Below are 20,577 nucleotides of genomic sequence, written 5' to 3' on the forward strand. Positions count from 1 at the left end.
AATTGCCCACTCATTTGCCTTTCCCATTTCCTTTTCCATTTCATTATTTTCCTTCTGATACACAACCAACCAAACATAACACACACAATAACACATATAACACATATAACACACAGTGACATCACACATAACACACATACACACACACTTACAATGCACAAAACACAAGGACCTTTTCCTTGTTATTTGCCCTGGCCTTCACTCACTAATAGCATTACATTAACACTATAACTCACACTTCACCCTATAACATTTTTCCATCCACATACCTGCCAACAGACCCAACTTTTTCAGGGACAGTCCTGCTTTTTTCCAGTCCTGTCCCATCTAATTTAGCTAAACTAGGTATGCAAAATGCAAATACACATAGGTAGTTATAGCTCGGTAGGTAACGCTACTATAAACATTTAATAAATATAATCAAGTACTAAATAATAAATCTAACTTTAAAATACATTTAAATAAACCCCTATTTTTTTTTAAAAAAAACCATTAAAATTAAATTATTATTATTTAGACATAATCCATCTTTAACCAAACCAGTGCACTGCTACTAATCTTAAACATAACCGTACATTAACCCTAAGCTATTTTTTAGTTCTTGTCCAACATTTTTCCATCAGCATACCTGCCAACACACCCAAGATTTTGGTGGACAGTCCTGCTATTTTCCAGTCCTGTCCAATAAGTAAGTTGGGTTGTTGCAAAGTATGCCATTGTAAATAGGTAGCAAATGTTAGGCATGTAAAGTGGTCCAAAATCAATTTAAAAATGTAAAATATTCCCTATTCTTTTATTAAACATCTATGGACAGTACACCTCGGTATGTGTGTGCAACTCTATTGGTCGTTTCGGCAGGGGGCTCGCCTGCCATCAACGAATGAAGTGCATTCTGCAGTTCTGCAATTCACTCGTTGATGCCAGACCAGCCCCCTGCCGAAACGACCAATAGAGCTGCACACACGTACCTTCACGGCAGCTGCTGCTGCTGTGATGTGTTATTAACCCCGTATTAACCCCTGCTAGGCAACCAGGAGGAAAACGAAGATTAAACGAGCACGAAGAATGTCCGCGAATATTCGCCCGAAGAGAAGACAGGAACGGGCGAATATTCGCGGAATACGAAGATTTTTTTTTCCCCGAAGACGAGCACGAAGACGAACACGAAGAGCCCCCTGGTGCCCAAGTCTAGTTTTTACCCAGTGCTTTTAATTTTTTTTCACCCAGCTTTAATCCTGAACTACTTAATTGAAGCATAAAAATTAAGGAAAGCCAAAAAACACTCCCTTCTTAGCACAGATTTTATAAAAAGCATGATAGGCTTAGCTTCTGAATAATATAATGATTTTTTACAATGTGGTTGTTCTTCTAAAATGTATATATTTATAGATATAGAAATATTGGGGTTGTAGAATGTCATGAAGGGGATCAGCAACAGCAGTACCAGTTACATCATGGGTTGTGTATGGCCATCTTTTTATGACATACATGGTCAAAATGGGCTTGAATCATTATTTTTGGGAATTTAACAGGTTTACAAATCAGAAGAATCCATGGAAATACTTGCTATAATCTCATTTAGTGATATAAATAGTGTGATTTTACTAAACTGTTTCTTGCTTATGGATATATAGTTAAGACTACATAAGTATTTTGTACTTAAGTAAAAAATGCCAGTTTACTCAGAGTGATATCATCCTGGAACCAACCTTAGAAGGTATCACTCAGTCAACTGCCATGTCAACTATGTATAATCACTGCTGATGTTTTTCATATTAGAGCAGGTTAAATGTCAAATGATTTCTGGAAGAGGTAATGACCCACTATATTGGATATTGTCAGTGATAAATGTGGAATAACTGTGAGATGGGTTCAGTTTGAAAACACACCTAACTTTCTGGACAGGAAAAACAACCTCTGTTATTTATGAACAACCAAAGGATGTAACTGAAAGCACAGATCACTAAAAAGACATCTATACATTGTTATATACAGTTTTGAGGTTGTTACAGATCCCTTAAACCCTGAGAATATGAGATATGCACACAATATGTGGGAGATACAACGGTACTATTATGTTTAGAATACATGATATTAGGACAAAGTATTTTATAAAGGAGAAAAAAAACAGGCAAGAGTCAAAGGTTGACCTTTTATTGTATTGGCTGTGATATAGGGCTATTGGCAGGGTTAGGAAGTTACATAGGATATTGGTAGTGTGAAATTACTGAAGCACAGATAATTAAAATGGATGTATGACCTATATTAGGTGACCTATAGGGCATGGTTGGAGATGGAGAATTGAATAAATTTGTAAAATAAATTGGTGAAGCTTTTGTATCTCTACTGCCAGCAAGGCACAGTTGTTAATATTTTGTTGTGCACCTCACAATATTACTTGGTATGCTATTAATCACTATTTGTTTGTTTAAATCACTTTATCTGGAGGAGGTAATATGTAAGGTGCTTTTTTACTCCATCAAAAGAAGACTGTCCTCTTCCCTTATTATATGACGGTTATACTGTACATCTTATTAAACATCTCTGAATCAAATAGGAGACCATGCTGCATTTCTCAAGAACAATTTATTATACCATTTAAAGCAACTTATATGTAAAAAAAAAGATGGTGGGCTGCGTCCTCGTGCTTACTATGGAGAGCTTAACAAAATTACGTTAAAAAATTACCCAAATTATTGGACTGCCTCAAGACTGCTACTATCTTCACTAAGATAGACCTCCAAAGAGCCTATGATCAGGTACGGGTTTGTGAAGGAATGCAGATTGTATTCCTTAATTTTTAACGAGATTCGTATTATTCATTATATTGTAGTATGCATTTATTATTAAATCAAAATGAACATTTGATCTCAAAAGCCCTGCATGTTTAGCAAAGGACTAAAGTGACAACATGCAACTAAAGTGAGACAACTATGACAGGGTGCAGTTTTAATCAAAGAGATTTCACTGTAAGAGTAAATGAATATATGCTGTGTATATGTATTTACATATATATATATACTGATGGGGGTTGTTTAATTGTTGGGGGATTTAATTTGATTACTTTCCTTGTATTGTATTGTATTTTCACGAAAAAGGAAAACACCAACAGGTAAATAGTTACCATGTCATTCTTACAGAACCATTAACATTTACTTTTCAACAAATAGAAGTTACAATAATTAAAAAAAACAAGCTGGACAGATACAAAAGGGAAAGAAAGCCATAAGCTATGTTTATCTCTTACAGCTGGTGGTCTATTTTCTTGATATAATTTCCTTGTATACAGATAAGTTATCTTAAATAGCCATGTCTTCTTCAATTTGTACTTAACAGTCAATCCCATTTTCCTCATGTGATACTATCACAGTTTGATGAAAATGCATTACAATAATCCCCATGGATATCCATATATCAATATCAAATAAAAGAATAGTGACCTGTCCTATAATATATATATATATATATATATATATATATATATATACACTTATTCAAATGTATTGTAAGTATATGATTTATAACCATAATGCCTAGCTTTTTATTGCCAGTTAAAGCAACAATTTTAATTTTAAGCATCTAACTTAAATTGCTTGGCGATTCCCTGTATTCCATTCTAATTTCTACATTAGGTTAATTTCCTCGTATACAAGTTTGTTAATCATAACTGATGTTGTAAAAATCCTGGTTTAGTATTTGCAGATAATTCCTTTATCTGTTTGTTAAGAAAACCTATGGTATCCTGTAAAAAGCTAATGGTTTTCTGAACCATGTGTCTTAAATTGTTTTCTTCTGGGCTGCAAAGTTGTTGAGTTAGTATCCTCATAACCATCATTATGGATCTAGCTTGGCTCCTGGTTTGTGGCATTTTAGAAGCTTGTGGAATGTTCACACAGTAGAGTTAATTTGTATTAGCTGTTCCAGTGTTCCATCTATCAATAAAACTTAAAAGCCATAGAGCATAGATTATTTGCACATGCAGCAATAATAATCATGAATGCAAACTGCAGTCATTTATATAAAAAAAAACCCCACAGCCAGATGCAGCTACAGTCTATTCCACCCAAAACAGGATTATTACAAAGAGAATACCATGAACACTGAGAACACCTAGTATACCCAAAGTAATGGAGATTACTACACACACTTCTTTAGTGGCTATATAGGATCCACAATTAGAGAAAATACAGGATAACTTGTTAAAACACATATTCCCTAAACCTATCTTAGTATTAGACATCCATTCTCATACATTCATTAAAGTGAAACCAAAGTAAATTATGGACCATACCTCATTGTAAAATGTTAACTCATTTGCAGGAATTCTACTGTTTAGCCCTATAACAAGAGCAAAGAATCATACCACTACATGTCTGCAAATATTACTTATATGAGTGTAATAGTAGTGAAATAGTATTTTACATGGCTGAAAAACTCAACCTATGACACTGAATGGCCAAATACAATGAGAAAACATGCACACGGTAAAGCTGAACAATATAACAAGAATGGGACCAGAGTGATGCACAGTGGCAGAACAACCGGGGTCGCAGGGCTCGCGACTGCGACCGGGCCCTGGAGTTCTGCCAGTCAGGGGGGCCCACAGGACTGCACGGTAAGTGACCTACAAAGGGAGAGGGTAGATAGTGAGAAGGGGGAGTAGGGAGAGTGTAGATAGTGAGAATGGGGGGAGAGGGTAGATAGTGAGAATGGGAGGGTAGGGACAGGGTAGATAGTGTGAATGGGGGGTAGGGAGAGGGTAGATAGTGAGAATGGGGGTAGGGAGAGGGTAGACAGTGAGAAGGGAGAGGGGGTAGATGGTGTGAGAAGGGGGTAGATTGGGTTGGGGGTGGGGGGACCCTTAACAGATTCTCGCACCCGGCCCCTGAGGCTTCTAGTTACGCCCCTGGTGATGCAGTACCCATACCTCTCAACTGCAAAAAGATTACTGCTTAGGACCTGAGGCCAAGGCCATACCCACTTAACTGCCGAATACCTCATCTCAATAAAGACACCAGTTTGTGAGGTGTGGGAGCCAACAATAGCTTTATTAACCATTTATGAACAGCTAGTAACAGAACATAACTGGAACCCAATAGGCTGCATCATTAGGTGCCAGCGAAACTTGTCTACTCATCATCGGTGAATTTTCAATTCAGTATATTTCATATGTATATTTTCTTATGATATAGTGCAGTAATACAATGTACACTCATGATTATATGTGTATACTTACATGAGAGGGCAGGTACATTTTGGCCCAAGTCAAACCAAGTAGGTCACTTAGTATAATGGCCCTTAAAACACTTACACAGTAATCAGAGGAATGTGATCATTATTTGTACTATATTGCCTCACTATGTTGTAAAAGCGGTTATAGTGTTAAATGCTATTGTAAAAAATGTACAGTGCACTTACTTTTACTGTAGCAAATTCCAGTCAAAAGTAACCACCATAGTCTACCTCATCACATCCTGATGTTCAGCACCTTAAGTGAGAGACCTAGTGCAACCCAGTATTGGGTCATAACCTCAGGTCTGAAGAACTCTGCTTTAACTAACCTAATCAAGGAGTACTGGCAGGAGGTTTCTGAGCTTCCACTACAAAATTAAAACAAAGGGAAACAATAAGTACAACAGCAAAAAACAGCAAGGGTAGGAAGAACATCCATGGATGCTTTTGCGAAAACTAAGGTTTTCTTTTTTTGACTCACAGCCATTGGCCCCTCAACTCTGCTGACCTGGCTAATGGCAGCAGTCATACCTTGCACCTCATCTCATAAAGTCAGTTCCCAAGCAGTCATGTTTTTACCTTTTCCACTCCTTATACTTAAGCATGCCACATTAGCCTCAGCCAGTTGTATATGTGGGCACCTTATAAAAAAATAATTAAATGTTCTTTAACGATTTTATCAACATGTTGTTTTTCTAGAAATCAACGTGCTCAGAGGCTTGTTTTTTTTTCTCATTTTCTATGGCACTGTTACAGAGTTTGATAAAAGCGCTTATGTAAATGAGTGTTTCTCTAAATGAAGGAGATTCCGATAGCTGATTACCAAAAACTGTGATGTCTAGGGACTCTGCTTTAACAGTACACATTCAAGATTAAAATAATTCCACATCTTCAAAAGAAAGATAAGCTATAGAAATAAGAAATGTTTATGCAGATTTCTACTTTTAACATTTTAAACATTTGCCCAATCACATAGTTTTAGATGGCTGTTTTCACTTTAAACCATTCTGATTTATTCTAGATAGTCTAGACACTTTTTTGAAACAAATGTGGTAATCAGTAGACAATTAATGTAATAATAAAGCAGTTATCACTACTAAGTGATGACAGAAAAGTCAGACATGTTCCAGGGTTCTAGAATTATGAACCTGGAAGCTGACAAAGAAAATCCAATTTATAGGAACCTCTAGTCAACAATAGGAAAAACTCTTACTTAAAGCCATAAAAGCAGTGCAATAACCATAGTAACCACTGCCATTTGCCTGCTAATTTCCAATTTTTAACATTTAGCTATTTATACATAAACCCTATTATGTGGAGATTGTAAAAAAAAAACAAAACACTATTTAAGGGTACATAAAATGTTTAATAACATTTCTGTTTCAATAAATAATAATGAAAAGGGAACTAACCCTCTTATTTGGTGAGTAAGAGCATACTTTTGAAGTATATTGTGCTCATCTGAGACACTTAATTGTAATTTCTCTTACAGGTGCAAATATAATAGTTTGAAATTTAAGTTCTGCTAAGCATATGGGTGCCCTTCAATTAATGCAATGTAAAATAGCTATGCCTTTTAATGGTGAGAAATGGCTTAATAAAATTACACATTTTGATGCCAAAGGCTTATGGAACTCACCTAATACGCATTTTCATATTTGTCAATACTCAAATAAGGCCCATGGGAGTGGGATCAATTCATTGTATCTGGAATAGTGTCAAGATGTTGCAGTCAAATCAGAAATATGTTAATTATTCAAAGTCTGTAACTCAAATGCAGTGAATAGATTAAATTGTGATATTTTCCAGAACAACACAATGATGATGATAAGAATGCTTAAAAAAGGATTAAACAATTATCCTACTTGAGTTGATCACTCATGTTTAGGTGTTTGAATGTTAAAATAGTTGGTTGAATGACAGAAGACAGAAGGTTTAGTTAATGGTGTATGTACAGTTGTGTGAAAAAGAAGGTACACCCTCTGTGTACGCTCTGTTTCTTAGCAGGTCTAAACATTAAGGTAAATACAACCTCACATAAACAACAACACATGACATATAACACTGTGTCATGAGTTATTCAACAAAAATAAAGCCAAAATGGAGAAGCCATGTGTGAAAAGCTAAGTACACTCTTACTGCTTCCATAGGAATGTCGTGAACCGAAAAAAACTGAAAATCACGTGTCACTCAGGTAAGGTGCTAGATGAAAAACAAAATTATGAAAATACTTCCCTAATTGGACCGCAGCTGCCCAAACTACACTCTTACGGATTGCTGATTTTGCTGACATAGACAGAGACCTGCACCAATTGACTTCCTGAAGAAGCCTAAGGGCGAAACGCGTAGAAGAAAAAGATTCAATTGGACTTCAACCTATGCCTGTATATGCATTTTTATGCATGAGAAATATGTGAGTGCATTTTTATTTGGTATACTTTTTTACCTAAGATACTGCACCATTTTTAGCTTGTTTTTTAGATTTTCACTGAAGAATATTAAAAGCCTCTTTACAGTCCATGATGAGTTGGATTTGCCTCTTTCACTTGTGAGTGCAATATATCATTTCATTACTAACACTGGAAGTACAATCTACACTATATTGTGTTGTTTTTATATTTTTTCCCTATATATGTTCCTGCGCCCCATACATCTTTGGTTTATTTGCTTCCATAGGAATTAAGATGCTAAGTAGAAGTAGAAGACAGGTGCTGATAATCAAATGCTCTTGTTCTATCTCCTCCTCTTTCTCTTAATCTCTCCTTTTTATCTCCCTTTCTGTTTATTTCTTCCCTGTCTTTTTTATGTCTCTTTGTTCTCTTTATCATACCACATTTCTCTTTATCTCTCATCCTCTTTCTCTCTTTTTTCTTCCCTTTCTCTTTATCACTCTTCATCTTTACCTCACCCTTTTCCAATCTTTCCCTTTTTAGTGTATCTCCCCTCCTCTTTCTCTCTCCTTCTCTTTCTCTCTCCCTTTTCTCGTTTATATCTCCACTTTCTTTTGATCCCCCTTTCTTATTATATCTTCTCTTTTGATTTATCTCATCTCTTTAATTTCTCTTTATCGCTTCTCTGATTTCACTTTATCGCTTCATTTTCTCTGGGGCTGGTTAGAGGGATATCGATTATCTCCCCAGCCGGCCCATAGGCTCTAATGGAGACCCTTTGGAGACTTTAACCCCAGAGTATCCATTGGGGCCCAACAATGCTCCTGCAGTATTAAAGGTAAGCAGGCAATGCAATAAATCATCAAAGCAAGCAGGGTGCTGGGTTGCATAGCTAGAGGCATTAGTAGCAGGAAGAGGGGGTGGAGGTGACACTTAACAGACCTCACCAAAAGTATTGTGTACAGTTCTGGAGACCCTTACTCCAGAAAGATATTGACATATTACACAGTGCAGAGGACAGCTACTAAAATGGTGAACCATTTGCAAGATTAAAACTAGCAGGAAAGATTAAATTCTCTCAATATGCTCTCTAGGAAAAAATAAAAGAGTGAGGATATTTGATCAAAACATTTAAATCGATAATGGCACAGGGAAAAATTTTATAACAAGATATTCTAATCATAAACTTGAGTGAGAGGCTTAAGTGCAATGCAAATACGTTTTACTTTACTAGGAGGTTGGTAGATAAGTGAAACAGCCTACCATAAAATGTGGTAGAAGCTAAAAGAGTGAGGGAGTTTATATGTACATGGAATAAGCACACAGCTATCCTGAATTTAATATGACACAAAGGGCTGGTTCTGATCTGCATATAGTCTTATTTTATTATAAATAAAGATTATAGTCTTTATATTAGGGAAGACATTGGCAGACTAGATGGGGTCAATGGCTCTTATCTGCCATCAAATTCTAAGCTTCTACATACTGTACTTACTAACGTATGTGTGTATATCTGCTTAATAGACAGATAATTAAAAAAACGCACTTGCTTCTTACTGTTTTTAATGTGCCATATGTAGCAATTATCAAGACACTCATGTTAAAGTCAAGGTGCATACAGATAAAACAATAATATAGTATTTGTACAATTTGTATTTACGTTTGAGTCCATTCTGTTAGTTCTGTTTCTGTAAGGTGCTGGTAGTAGTGTCATATGTATTCCTTTTTTTGTGTCTTCTTTCAGTGGAAGAGCTTATAGTATCTCTTTACCCATTACCCATGGGATAAAGAGTACTCCAGAGAGCTGTTTGTGTTCAAGTTAAATATAATGATGGATGTTTCACCAACTTATGGTAAACTGCCACATTACTTTTGTTATACTTTTCAGTGGGTTTTAGAAGTCTCAAAGGGTTATTTACTGTTCCCATGAGGATACATAGACAAATAGCCTTTTTTTATTTAAAACAGGGATGCAGTCACTGATGTGAGGGGTTGAGAAACCTCTCATGGATAGCTTAACTTCATATCTAAACAATAATTCAAACAGGGAATTGTGCAAGGGAAATAGAGTATTTATTGGTAACACATGGAACATTTGGATGATGTCTTTGGACAGATAGAAATTAAAAACATTTGCCATAATATTGCTAGCTAATTCTGTTTTGTAATGTGGCATATTCTGCAAGATTCTCTCCAACATGAATTAATTATTGCTGTTTGTTTAGTCTGTATACAGTATTTCTCTGTAATTAATACATTAATTAATTGCATGATTTCTGCATACCATTGTCGTTTATCCCTCTTTAACTAGGTTAAATACATATGTTGAACCCTTTTGTAACTCAGTGGCAAATTATAGTCTTAGAAAAATGAATCTGCAGAAACATTGGTAGGGAGTGGTTAAGCCCTAAAGTCTAGAATAGTTCTAAACTAAAGTTCTATATAGCTCCCCCAAGGAAGCCCCGGCGGAAGTGCCAGCAGCAGCGGAGGTTGTCTGTGCGCATCCTGCAGCTGGTGAAAGTTTGCAGGATGCGCACAGACAACTTCCGCTGCTGCCGGCACTTCCGCCGGGGCTTCTATGACAGAGCACCAGCGTGACATGACCTGCTCAGTCATAGAAGCCCCGGTTGATGGGGTCTTTATAGTTAATTTAGGGGCAGTTATGATTGATGGGGTGTTTAGGGTTAAATTAGGGGCAGTTATGGTTGATGGGGTCTTTAGAGTTAATTAAATGAAATATATTTTAACCTGTACATTACATCGTAAATGTACAGTTCAGTTTCAAAATCTATATATTGTGAACCCCCACTGGAATTATCCACCAGCCGCCACTGAGTTCTGACAGGATTCATCTTTGTCTCATTCTTTAAAATCACAAGAACCTGGGATTTTAGCAGGGGTGTGTAGACTTTTTATATCCACTGTATATATATGTGAGTTGCTACCCTTTTTATTTTAGTATTAAAAAACAAATATACAACTAACAAATTTAGAGCTGTTTTGCATAATGTTAAATTGTATATTTATTTTATAGCAATCTCACAAACACACTGAGAGAAATGTATAGTCCAGGAAGCCTATTACAAGTTCAACTTGGGCTCACAATAACTTCCCACTGTAAACTTCAAAGAGGAATCCTGAGAACAATTGCATGAAAATAACTTGGTTTTTGGTGAATAGCAGGGCTGGAGTGTTATATAAAAATACTAAAACTCAGTTATGGTTTTATGTCAGATATGATAATTCTCCTTCAAACATTTCGTTACCTAAGCTACTGATTATGGCTCTAGCCAGTTAGCAACCAGGAGTCAGTATTCTCAGTGTGGCCCTTCCATAAGTGGATATCAATTATTTAATTTGAATATACATATTTCAGGCAAGCCTTTAAATGCAAAGGTTTCCTATGAAATAAAATGAATAACAGAACACAACCCTGTAATTAACATTGTGTCATATATCTCAGTGAATGAGTCTAAAAAACATTTATTGTTATTTTGGTAATATTAATAATTATATATATATATATATATATATATATATATATATAATTCTGTAAATAGCAAATAAAAACATAAGAATTTAATTTATGATTGGAAGTTAATATAGCCTTGCTTGTGAATGGGTCAATAAGTACATTGCACTGAATGGACACAAAGTACAAAGGAAAAAAAATGAAAAACAAAATGATTGTAAATTCTATCAGGGGAATTCTGCCATGAATATAGTTCACCTTTTGCAGATTTCTCCCGCCCTGCCTCAGAGGATATCTGACCTTTGGATAAAAATAATGAAAAGAAGAAATTCCTTAGAGAAAATAATGTGGTCAGACCCCAGTAATGAGATCTGCTGCCTTTTTTTTGTTGCCATGGGAACCAGAGTCATTTTTTTAATACAAATACATGAATGGGAAACATGGCCATGGTTTCGTATCGAAGTAAGATGTTTCACACCTTTTCGCCTTCCAGTCAATAAAATGAGAAAATATTGTATAGATATGGTGTTACCTTCTCTTTCCCTTAAGTTAAGGAGTGATGAAGTAAAATATTTAATTATGCTTTAGAGCATGTAAAGGTGTAATGTTACTTTCTGATGAATTTTAAAGCACACAGTTTCAGGATTTTAGAGGATGAAGAAACTATTCAAATTAATAGAAATGAGTGTGCTCAAACTTATAAATTAATTACAGTACTTGAAGCAGTTACAGTATATTTTCACTGATGATTGAGTACAAATTAGTAATGATTTATGGTAATGATATATTTTATAATGTTAGGAAAACAATTAGTTATGCTAGATTATTATACCATGTAGTGAAGAAAATGCACAGGCATTAAATGATTTCTTCAAAAATAACACATAAATATTTAAAATTTTGAATACAAGCATAGAAATGAAAATGAGGCATTTGAGAAGAACACAATTCAGTGGAATTATATATATATATATATATAGTTAAATGTAAATGCTATATTGTTTATTTGAGGTTTTCATCTACTTCCGCCATTATAATGCCTCGGGAATGGTCCAGAACAGCTCCCCCAGCTAGGTCACCAGGTCGTATATCAAGTAATGCATCTGCCTCTCAATTATACGCCTTGCAAAAGAAGAGTGCCTCCAAAGTGCAAATGGGCCAACAGCGCAATCTGCACCATCTACTACAGCAGCTGCCTCTGGTTTAGGATAGAATATGTAGCTGATTATAACAGGTTACCAGAATATCATATTTAGCATGGTGCTCTAATACATAATGTAACTTTTTTTTACACAACTAATTTACACCTCAGATATTGCCGTGCATATTTTGAGAACTCTCCAGATCTGTCATAGTATACTATGATATAACCGCTGATTGCCAGACTGCAGGGTAGTCTTTACATGTCTGGGGTGAGAGGGAGTGTTTTCTTTAGCTCTGTGTACTCCCTGGTCATATGAGCCAGGTTCCTGTCCTTTCCCAGTGCTATTTGTTGTTAGCAGCAGTTCTCGAGTGGCTAGGCTTCCCCCCTTCCAGCTCGTAGATGGAGAGGAAGGACACATAAAACCCATACATATATAGTTCTAGCTATAGGTACCAAAGAGCCCTGTACTACCCATCTGGCAAATGTACAGTGGGCTAGCGCCCGATGGGGCCTCCTACATATCAATAACACTGCATGTTTGCCCGCTGGCTAAATGAACACAGCCACATGCCGCAGAAGTATAACAGCATAGCATGTGACCGCGTGTATCCAGCAGGAGGTCTCTAGGACATATATTGGCAAAGTGCCCGGGCTGATTCTAATCTCCAGTCCATGGTACCAGCCTCAAGGACACTATTTGGGCATGAGTTATACCTCTCATACCTATCATATTTTGAAGCAAGAAACATGAAAGACAATTCTTTATTTTAAAGGGTGTAAGTAGAGTTAATTCATATTATGTTTATGGTCTTATACATGATAGAAGATCTGGAACTTGTCAATACAATAATATTAAACTCCTCATTTGTGCCATGTACCTTCTAAATTAGAGCTCAAAAAGTAACTGTGCACTTATCTCTTAAAGGGCACATCTGCAGGGGAGATGAAACTCTGCAACTTACACACAAAGCTATGTATTATGCCTAACTTGTTTTTTCTTATTTTTTCTTTTTTAAACATTTATTAAACATGTTTGCATTTGCAATATACATCTTTGAGTACATTTAAGTTAAATATAGCAGTTAGATAAGGCTTTAGCAATAATGTACAAAAAAGGGAAGAGGCAATTATATATAAATAACGTATAAAACATATGGGTTCCAACATTGAGGAGGATCTGGTATGTATCATTAGATTTCGCTGATCAGTAAGAATCTGGTATTTCTTCAGCAGGGTTTGAATCGGAATTGATGCTACAACTTTGATCAATCTATCATAGATATCAAGGCAGCTGAAATATGCAATATTTCTATCATCTTCTCTCTACCTAATACAATTTCAGTTGGTATTTAATGAGAATTATAATAATAAGTGTATCCCAAGTTGGCGTAAAGTTTCCAACTAATATATTTGTTTTATGTTTATTATTTATGTAATGCCTAACTTTTTGAGAATCTCCTGCAAGAAGAGCTGGGTCAATCCCGTATAATAAATATTGAAATAGCTAAAATTTTGAATTTGTTCACTAATTAAACTATGCCGTATGCGGGGTCAGCTTTAGCCACCTTACGAGAGAAACTTACAATGTATGGCTCTTCATAAAGCATTAAGATGTCAGTGAAAGTTGAGGTAGACATTAAGGGTCATTGGGGGTTATGTATAAACAACAATTCTGGTGCAAAGTGATTAAAGTGGAGAAATCAGCATGAACATTCTGTTGGTTGTTATGTAATTTGACCACTTTGCACCAGAATAATTCTTTATAGATAATCCTTACTGTGGAACAGCTATGAATTGAAGAATATCCCTCTGTATTATATCAGCGGCAGCAGGCATTTCCAAAATGTTTATTATTTAATATTTTCCATTTCTAAGCAAACTTGTCTGTTTATATTTTTATTGTATTAGAATATTGATTCCTTTTGAAGAAATGTTTTCAAGAGGGACTTTTGCATATACTTAATACTTTAAGTTGATACATTCCAACATACTCTAACACATGAGGAATGCTTTTATGATCAGTAATATTAATGTAGAATATTTTGCATAAATAATTTTTGCATAAAATGCGCCAAGTACCACCTTTAAAGAAAACATGGATGTCTGTATCTTTTTGATAGAGTGATCAGATTTTTATTGTTTATTTTCATCAACATTCCTGTTTGAGAATTAATTTACTACTGCTCCTGGTGCTTGAACCTTAAGCTTAACCTCTTCATTACCGAGTGTTTTTAGTACTAGATTGGTTGGTTGGTTTTACCCACACCAAGTATACATTGTGTTTTTCAGGACAAATACAGCTTTATTTTAAAACCATGAAAACACACAAAGCATAAAAGTTATGAGTACTAGTATGCAAATACTTATTCTAAAATAGAATGTATTCTATTTCCATTGGGATTTCTAATACACAGTGGATGCTACTGCTGAACGGTTTCTATTCTGCAACATTCCCTGATTTCAGTTAAGCCCCACATACATTTTTGTTATGTTCTTTAAAGCCACATCTACCCCTTACATATTACACTATATAAGATTATTTTAATACACCTGGCATGTGTATGTGTTAGGGTGTAAGTTTCTGTAAGTGTAAGAGTGTGTGTAAATATGTGTACCATTGCATATATTAGTTAACCGCAGGGGTGTGGGTCAAGAAGCCTGCAGAACACAAATACAATTTGACACTGGCTCTTATTCTAGATTCAAATTTGAGGCCATCAGCCCAAATTGGGTCATGCAAGAGGACAATAATCCCTAGCACACCAGCACATCTACAGCAGAATGGCTGAAAAAGAAAAGAATCAAGGGATAGTTAGGAGATCCATGTTCTCCACAACCTGGCCTGCTCCTCCAGCAATAAAGTCTGGAGAGAGCTCACAGGATGACAAACATCCCCCTTTCCTGGTATTTACCTTCAGTTTGCCTGGTACTAGAGCCCTGTGCAGGCTTTCCTTATCCCGCTCCCGCTGAATTGCTGACCATTTCTGCCCGCTCCCGCAACATGTGTTCCACTCCCGCCCGCTCCCGCAACATATGTTTCCAATCCCGCCCACTCCCGCAACATATGTGTCCAATCCCACCCACCCCCTTACCATCAGTGCAGTTTTCCGGCGCACTCCCGAAAGGCTGCCTTCACGTTCCGCCCAGGAACCCAGCAGAGTCACGTGAATTTTTTGAAGGGTCCCACGGAACCGATGCAGTCCTCTACCTGGTAATAAGACCAGACTTGCCTGAGAGCTGCAGCATCCCCTTGATTAAGGCATCCAAGATGGCTAACTGGGCCACTTGGTTCTAAAACCGGCCCTGCATTAAAATCACTGATCAGTTATCCAACATTATTCAAAATCTAGATGTTTAGCTATTATAGATATATCATTTTACATATCACACACCTATTGGATCAAAACTAAAATGCAATGGCTATAATTCATTGTTACCAGATCCACAGTACTGGGTCCGGAGGGTTGTTAATAATTAATAATCAGCATCGCATAGTGTGCTTATTATATTTCCTATTTTTCACCTCTTCACCTTGAGAGGTTTGTTTTTATACTGCCATATTAAATTATTGAGATGTTACGGTTTTAAGTATTAAGTGAGGCTCTGTGACTGTGTATGTGTCTTGCTACCAGAGGATCTGGAGGAAGAGAAAGTGTTTTAACAAGTTTAGCTGTCTTCACATTTAGAGCACACCGTGAAGTAAAAGGATTTTGGACTTCCATGCATGGGGGATTTTGGATTTCAATTTCCCAGTATTGCATTGATTTATTAACACTCTACAATGGTTTAACTTGATTATGGTTTGCACAATATTAATTTCCATTTTGTATTAACACTTGATCATTGTGTATAGTTTGCACAATACTTTTTGTTACTTTTTATTATTATTATTACTTTTGTGGGTTTGATTGATGTGATTAAATGAATCACTTTAAGTGTTGCAGCATATGGCATACACTGTTCTTTGTCACTTTTTTACACTTTTTATGCTGTCACAAAAGTATAGATTATTAATTTATTCATTTTTGATTATCCTTAATTAATTAATATGTTTTGTATACTAAAATATACTACATAAATTCAAACATCTATTTAGATGCATATTCCTTCTAAAAACATAGAAAACATCCCACCCATCTAGTCTGCCCATTTTTCCGCTTATTTAGCAACCTCTCACTAAAGTAAATCTTCTTACATTTCCTATAAGCCTCTGAACCTCTAGTTTTAGATTATGACCTTTTGTTGTAACATTTCTTCTACCTTTAAATAAACTTTCCTCCTATACTTATAATCATATTGAGATCATCTAGTAGACTTGTGCCAGGAAGCAAAACCGAATCAGACCAAATTTTGATTTGTTTTTGCTGCATTCTTTTATGAACAGCAAATTTTGGACTATTCGCTTTGGAGTAAATTTAGATGCCTTTTTTGATCTGTAAAACAATATTCCAGGGCATTCCCAGAGGGGAGTTCCCTGCACCTTCTGGACTTCTTTTTTAATTTACAGCAGTACCATTTAAAGGTTTAGGAAGATATCTAGACTCCATTTTCCTTTGTAGGACCACCAGCAACGGCAGAATTACACCAAAGGATACATACACCCAGCATTTTTGGAACGAGGAAGGTGATAACACAGCAGCAGTAGTAGTAGGGCTCTGGGAAGACACTGGCAGGTAGACACAATCAGCCCCATGATACTGGACACTACATTTTCTGTCAAATTATAAAAATATATTTTATATAGAGATTGAGGCAGAGGAGGGCACATGGCAAGCACGGGCAGACAGACATATCCAACCATATGCAACCACAAAACTGTTGAATTTGCCTTCCAAATGTTAGAAGCAATAACATTTATTGATTCCCCATAGTAAGGATGAGTATTGAGCAGCAGCAGCAGAGACAGGGCACAGGGAAAGGCACTTTCCAGACATACACATCCCAATTTCCCCAACTAGAAGATCCCCATCCCATATACTAGAAAAAAGAACAAGAATTGACCGCCAAGTAAGAAAGGACAAGGCAGGGCATAGGCAGGCACATTCTTCGTCCTTACTTTGATGAACCATGCCCCCAGGGTACTTTCCTGCTATTACTCTGACGAGCGGGAGCTGGCTCTCTTGCCTCTCTTCTGGATCAAATCCTTACCGATCAATTAAATATAGAGCCTACTTGAGTCAAAGATCTTGTGGACCACATATTTGTCATTGTCCTGGACCTGAACTGGAGGAGCTATACAAGGAGTTGTGGAGCAACAGGTCCTGATCAGGGGTTTCAATAGGGACACACGAAAAGCATTGGGTATTCTGAGGGTGTCTGTGAGCTCCAATTTATAAGAGATGTCATTAAGCCTCTGGGACAGAACTTCCTGGATGGTTGTCTAAGGTTTATGTTCTGTGTGGACAATCAGGAAAAACAGCACCCATCTGAAAGACTGAAGCTGGATTTATGTGTTTATCTATAGCCTTATTCTGAATCTATTTGACTTTCTCCAGGTGTTCTTTCACCCTTTGTCAGTGGAAAGCCACTTTCCACTGCCACTTTGATTAGCAGCTGGCAGGTCCAAATAGGTAGCATACTAGAGTGATACCCAAAGGCTGCTAAAAAAGTTGTTCTGTTCAAGTTGCATGCACACATGCACAGGTATTGCTCAAGACATCGATTTGCCTCCTAATCCTCTTAATTTACTTAAATGTTCTTTGTTCCACCAGAAATGTGTACCCTATTGAAGACCTTTGTATCATCTGCAAAAATACATACTTCAGCTTTAAGATCAGTACTGATCCCAGAGGTACCCTACTAGTAACAAGATCTTCATAAATATACACCATTAACTACAACCTTCTGTCTCAACCATTGCCTTATTTATTCAACTATTTTAAGATCTAAACTCAAACTGCAATTTATTTATGAGTGTTTCTTGCATTCCTCATCAACCAGGGCAATATTACCCTTCAAGCTGAGCCATATGGCATGTGTTGTCTCAAGGTATTGTACTTAATATATATATATATACCCCCGATATGCAATAGCAAATGTTTCACATTTATACTAAATACACAAAATGGGAATAAAAATGTATTCTGAGCACAATAGCTAAATACAGCATAGATAACCGTATTATTATTATTATTATTATTATTATTATTACTTATGGATTTACGTAGCATTAATATATATTCACAGCACTGCACAATGGCTAAATAGGGAACCTCATATCTGTTTGGACAGAAGCAAAAGCCGAGCAGGGCCCTACTGAAATAAGCTTACAACCTAAAAGGGCTTTGTAAAATTCTACACACTATACTAAAGAAATCAAATATGTGCATCCAGGCAAATATATCATTGTGATCAATGTTCACAGAGAATCAACATTACGCTATAGAACTGGTGGATCATTAGCTTCTAAAACCAATAGTCATCAGGATGTTCACATTATGCAATTAAGGAATCAGTTGACCTATCACACAGTCAATAAAATGTCATCTTAGGCACAAGATGAGCTTTTACCAGCAATTCATGTCTCTGTCCTTGACTGCATACAGTTACCCTAGTCCATGTCATACTGTGTAAGGAATTTTATAGTACTGTTTCTTGCCTTTTAAATTATCAGTGTGAAATATTTATGTTTTTTTCCCACATAGACAAAATACTTTACAGTGTACAATATGTGAGAAATACAAAAAGCACCGTATATATGGTAAATAAATTAGTGAGACAAAAAGGTAGACTATATTATATGCATCCCCACTTAAATACAAAACTGTTCATTTGTATCTAGGAAGCCGAACTGCCTTAGTCCAAGAACCACTATATAAAATTTTGATTGCTCACAAAGACAAAGCAATGTAATTGATATAAATAATTCACACACAAAAAATCATGCTCCCAGGATCTATGAAATAGGCTCATAGCTGTTACTAAAAAATTTAAAATAAAAACTGCAGAGCAATGAACCAGGAATACTAATAAGTAATTCTTCTAAGGGGGAAAAAACATAAACTCTTGTTAATACAAGAAAAGGGGAAAGATGATTCTGTGATGTGATATGCCTAATATATTACACAAGACTAAGTCTGTTGAAGGTAATTAATAAACTAAAAAAGTAGTTATTTTGTCTAAAGGAAAGTAACAGTTACTGTGTAGTTGTATATAATACCCAGAAAATGCATAATAATCCAGCTGCCACAAACCTTAACCCTCTGTCCCCACTGCAATTGAAATGCATCAGGAAAAAGGGCAATTCTAGTACAAATTGGCAAAAATAGGACATTCATTTTGTTTCAATGGTAATTGTTCCACCACAACTGTTCTTTACATGAGGTATCTATAATTTGAATGATGAATCATTGTTTAGATCTGTGTTAATAGAGCAGTTTAGAGTAGAATTTCTATAAAACCCATGCTTCTTTTTTGGCAATGTAGTTCACCATCACCATGTTTACCAGGAACCTGGCATCTATTTCATTGGGCACTGTTTTTTCCTTACTTATTTCTGTTCCTAAAAATAATGTCCTCAATACCAAGCTTTACCAAAGAGAAAAAAATGTTGGGTAACATAGTGGGTGCTCAAAGTCTTGTATCTGCAGTTTAAATCATGCTTTGGCAAGACAACAAACATAAAGTTGAAGTGCATTCTATATATATCATATATGGTCAGGTTTCGTTTTTGTACCGGTGTATTCACTAATGCAGGAGTTTGCAGGATGAACGGTTCAACTTCCTGGCAAGGAATTATGTAGGTCCAGATAGCCTCTTCTTACTTGAAGGCCTCACTGTGGTTAGACCTTCATAATCATACCTGGGAACTCCCCTGATTTTAACCAGAAACTCCAGGGTCTTTGGGTCACTTTCTCCAGGCAGGAGAGTGGTGTCTGTCCATTTCCCTCCCATTTCCCATCCACTAAAAGCTGTCTAGGTTTAAACTTGCCCTATGTGTGAGTAGCTTCATCCCTTTGTGAAGCCTATCTTTCAGAAGCTCCGGGTAGCCCACCCTGGGAAGTTCCCAGTTATGTCCATAATGCACAATGATATCAGGTGAATGCACTTTTACATGTCCAATCATGTGCTTGCAAGGTTTCAATGTCACCAAAACACAGTGTTAGAAATATCATTATTTTTGTAGAATCCTCCAAGTCAGAGCTACAACTTTTGCAGGAGATGTCCCATTTTGATCATAAACACAACCATTAATACAATAAAGCTGACAAGCAGATGGTTTTCTTACATCTTAGAAATGCTCACTATAGATGTATTATTCTTAAATCAGTGTTTGGTGAAATATTCCTGAGAGCATCATAATTACTGTCTGCATGATTTGAATTGAAGAAGTGTTCCCA

The sequence above is a fragment of the Sceloporus occidentalis genome, unplaced genomic scaffold, assembly GCF_023333645.1.
Source record: "Sceloporus occidentalis isolate IW3139 unplaced genomic scaffold, rSceOcc1.0.p SCAF_40, whole genome shotgun sequence".
NCBI classification, from domain to species: Eukaryota; Metazoa; Chordata; class Lepidosauria; order Squamata; family Phrynosomatidae; genus Sceloporus; species Sceloporus occidentalis.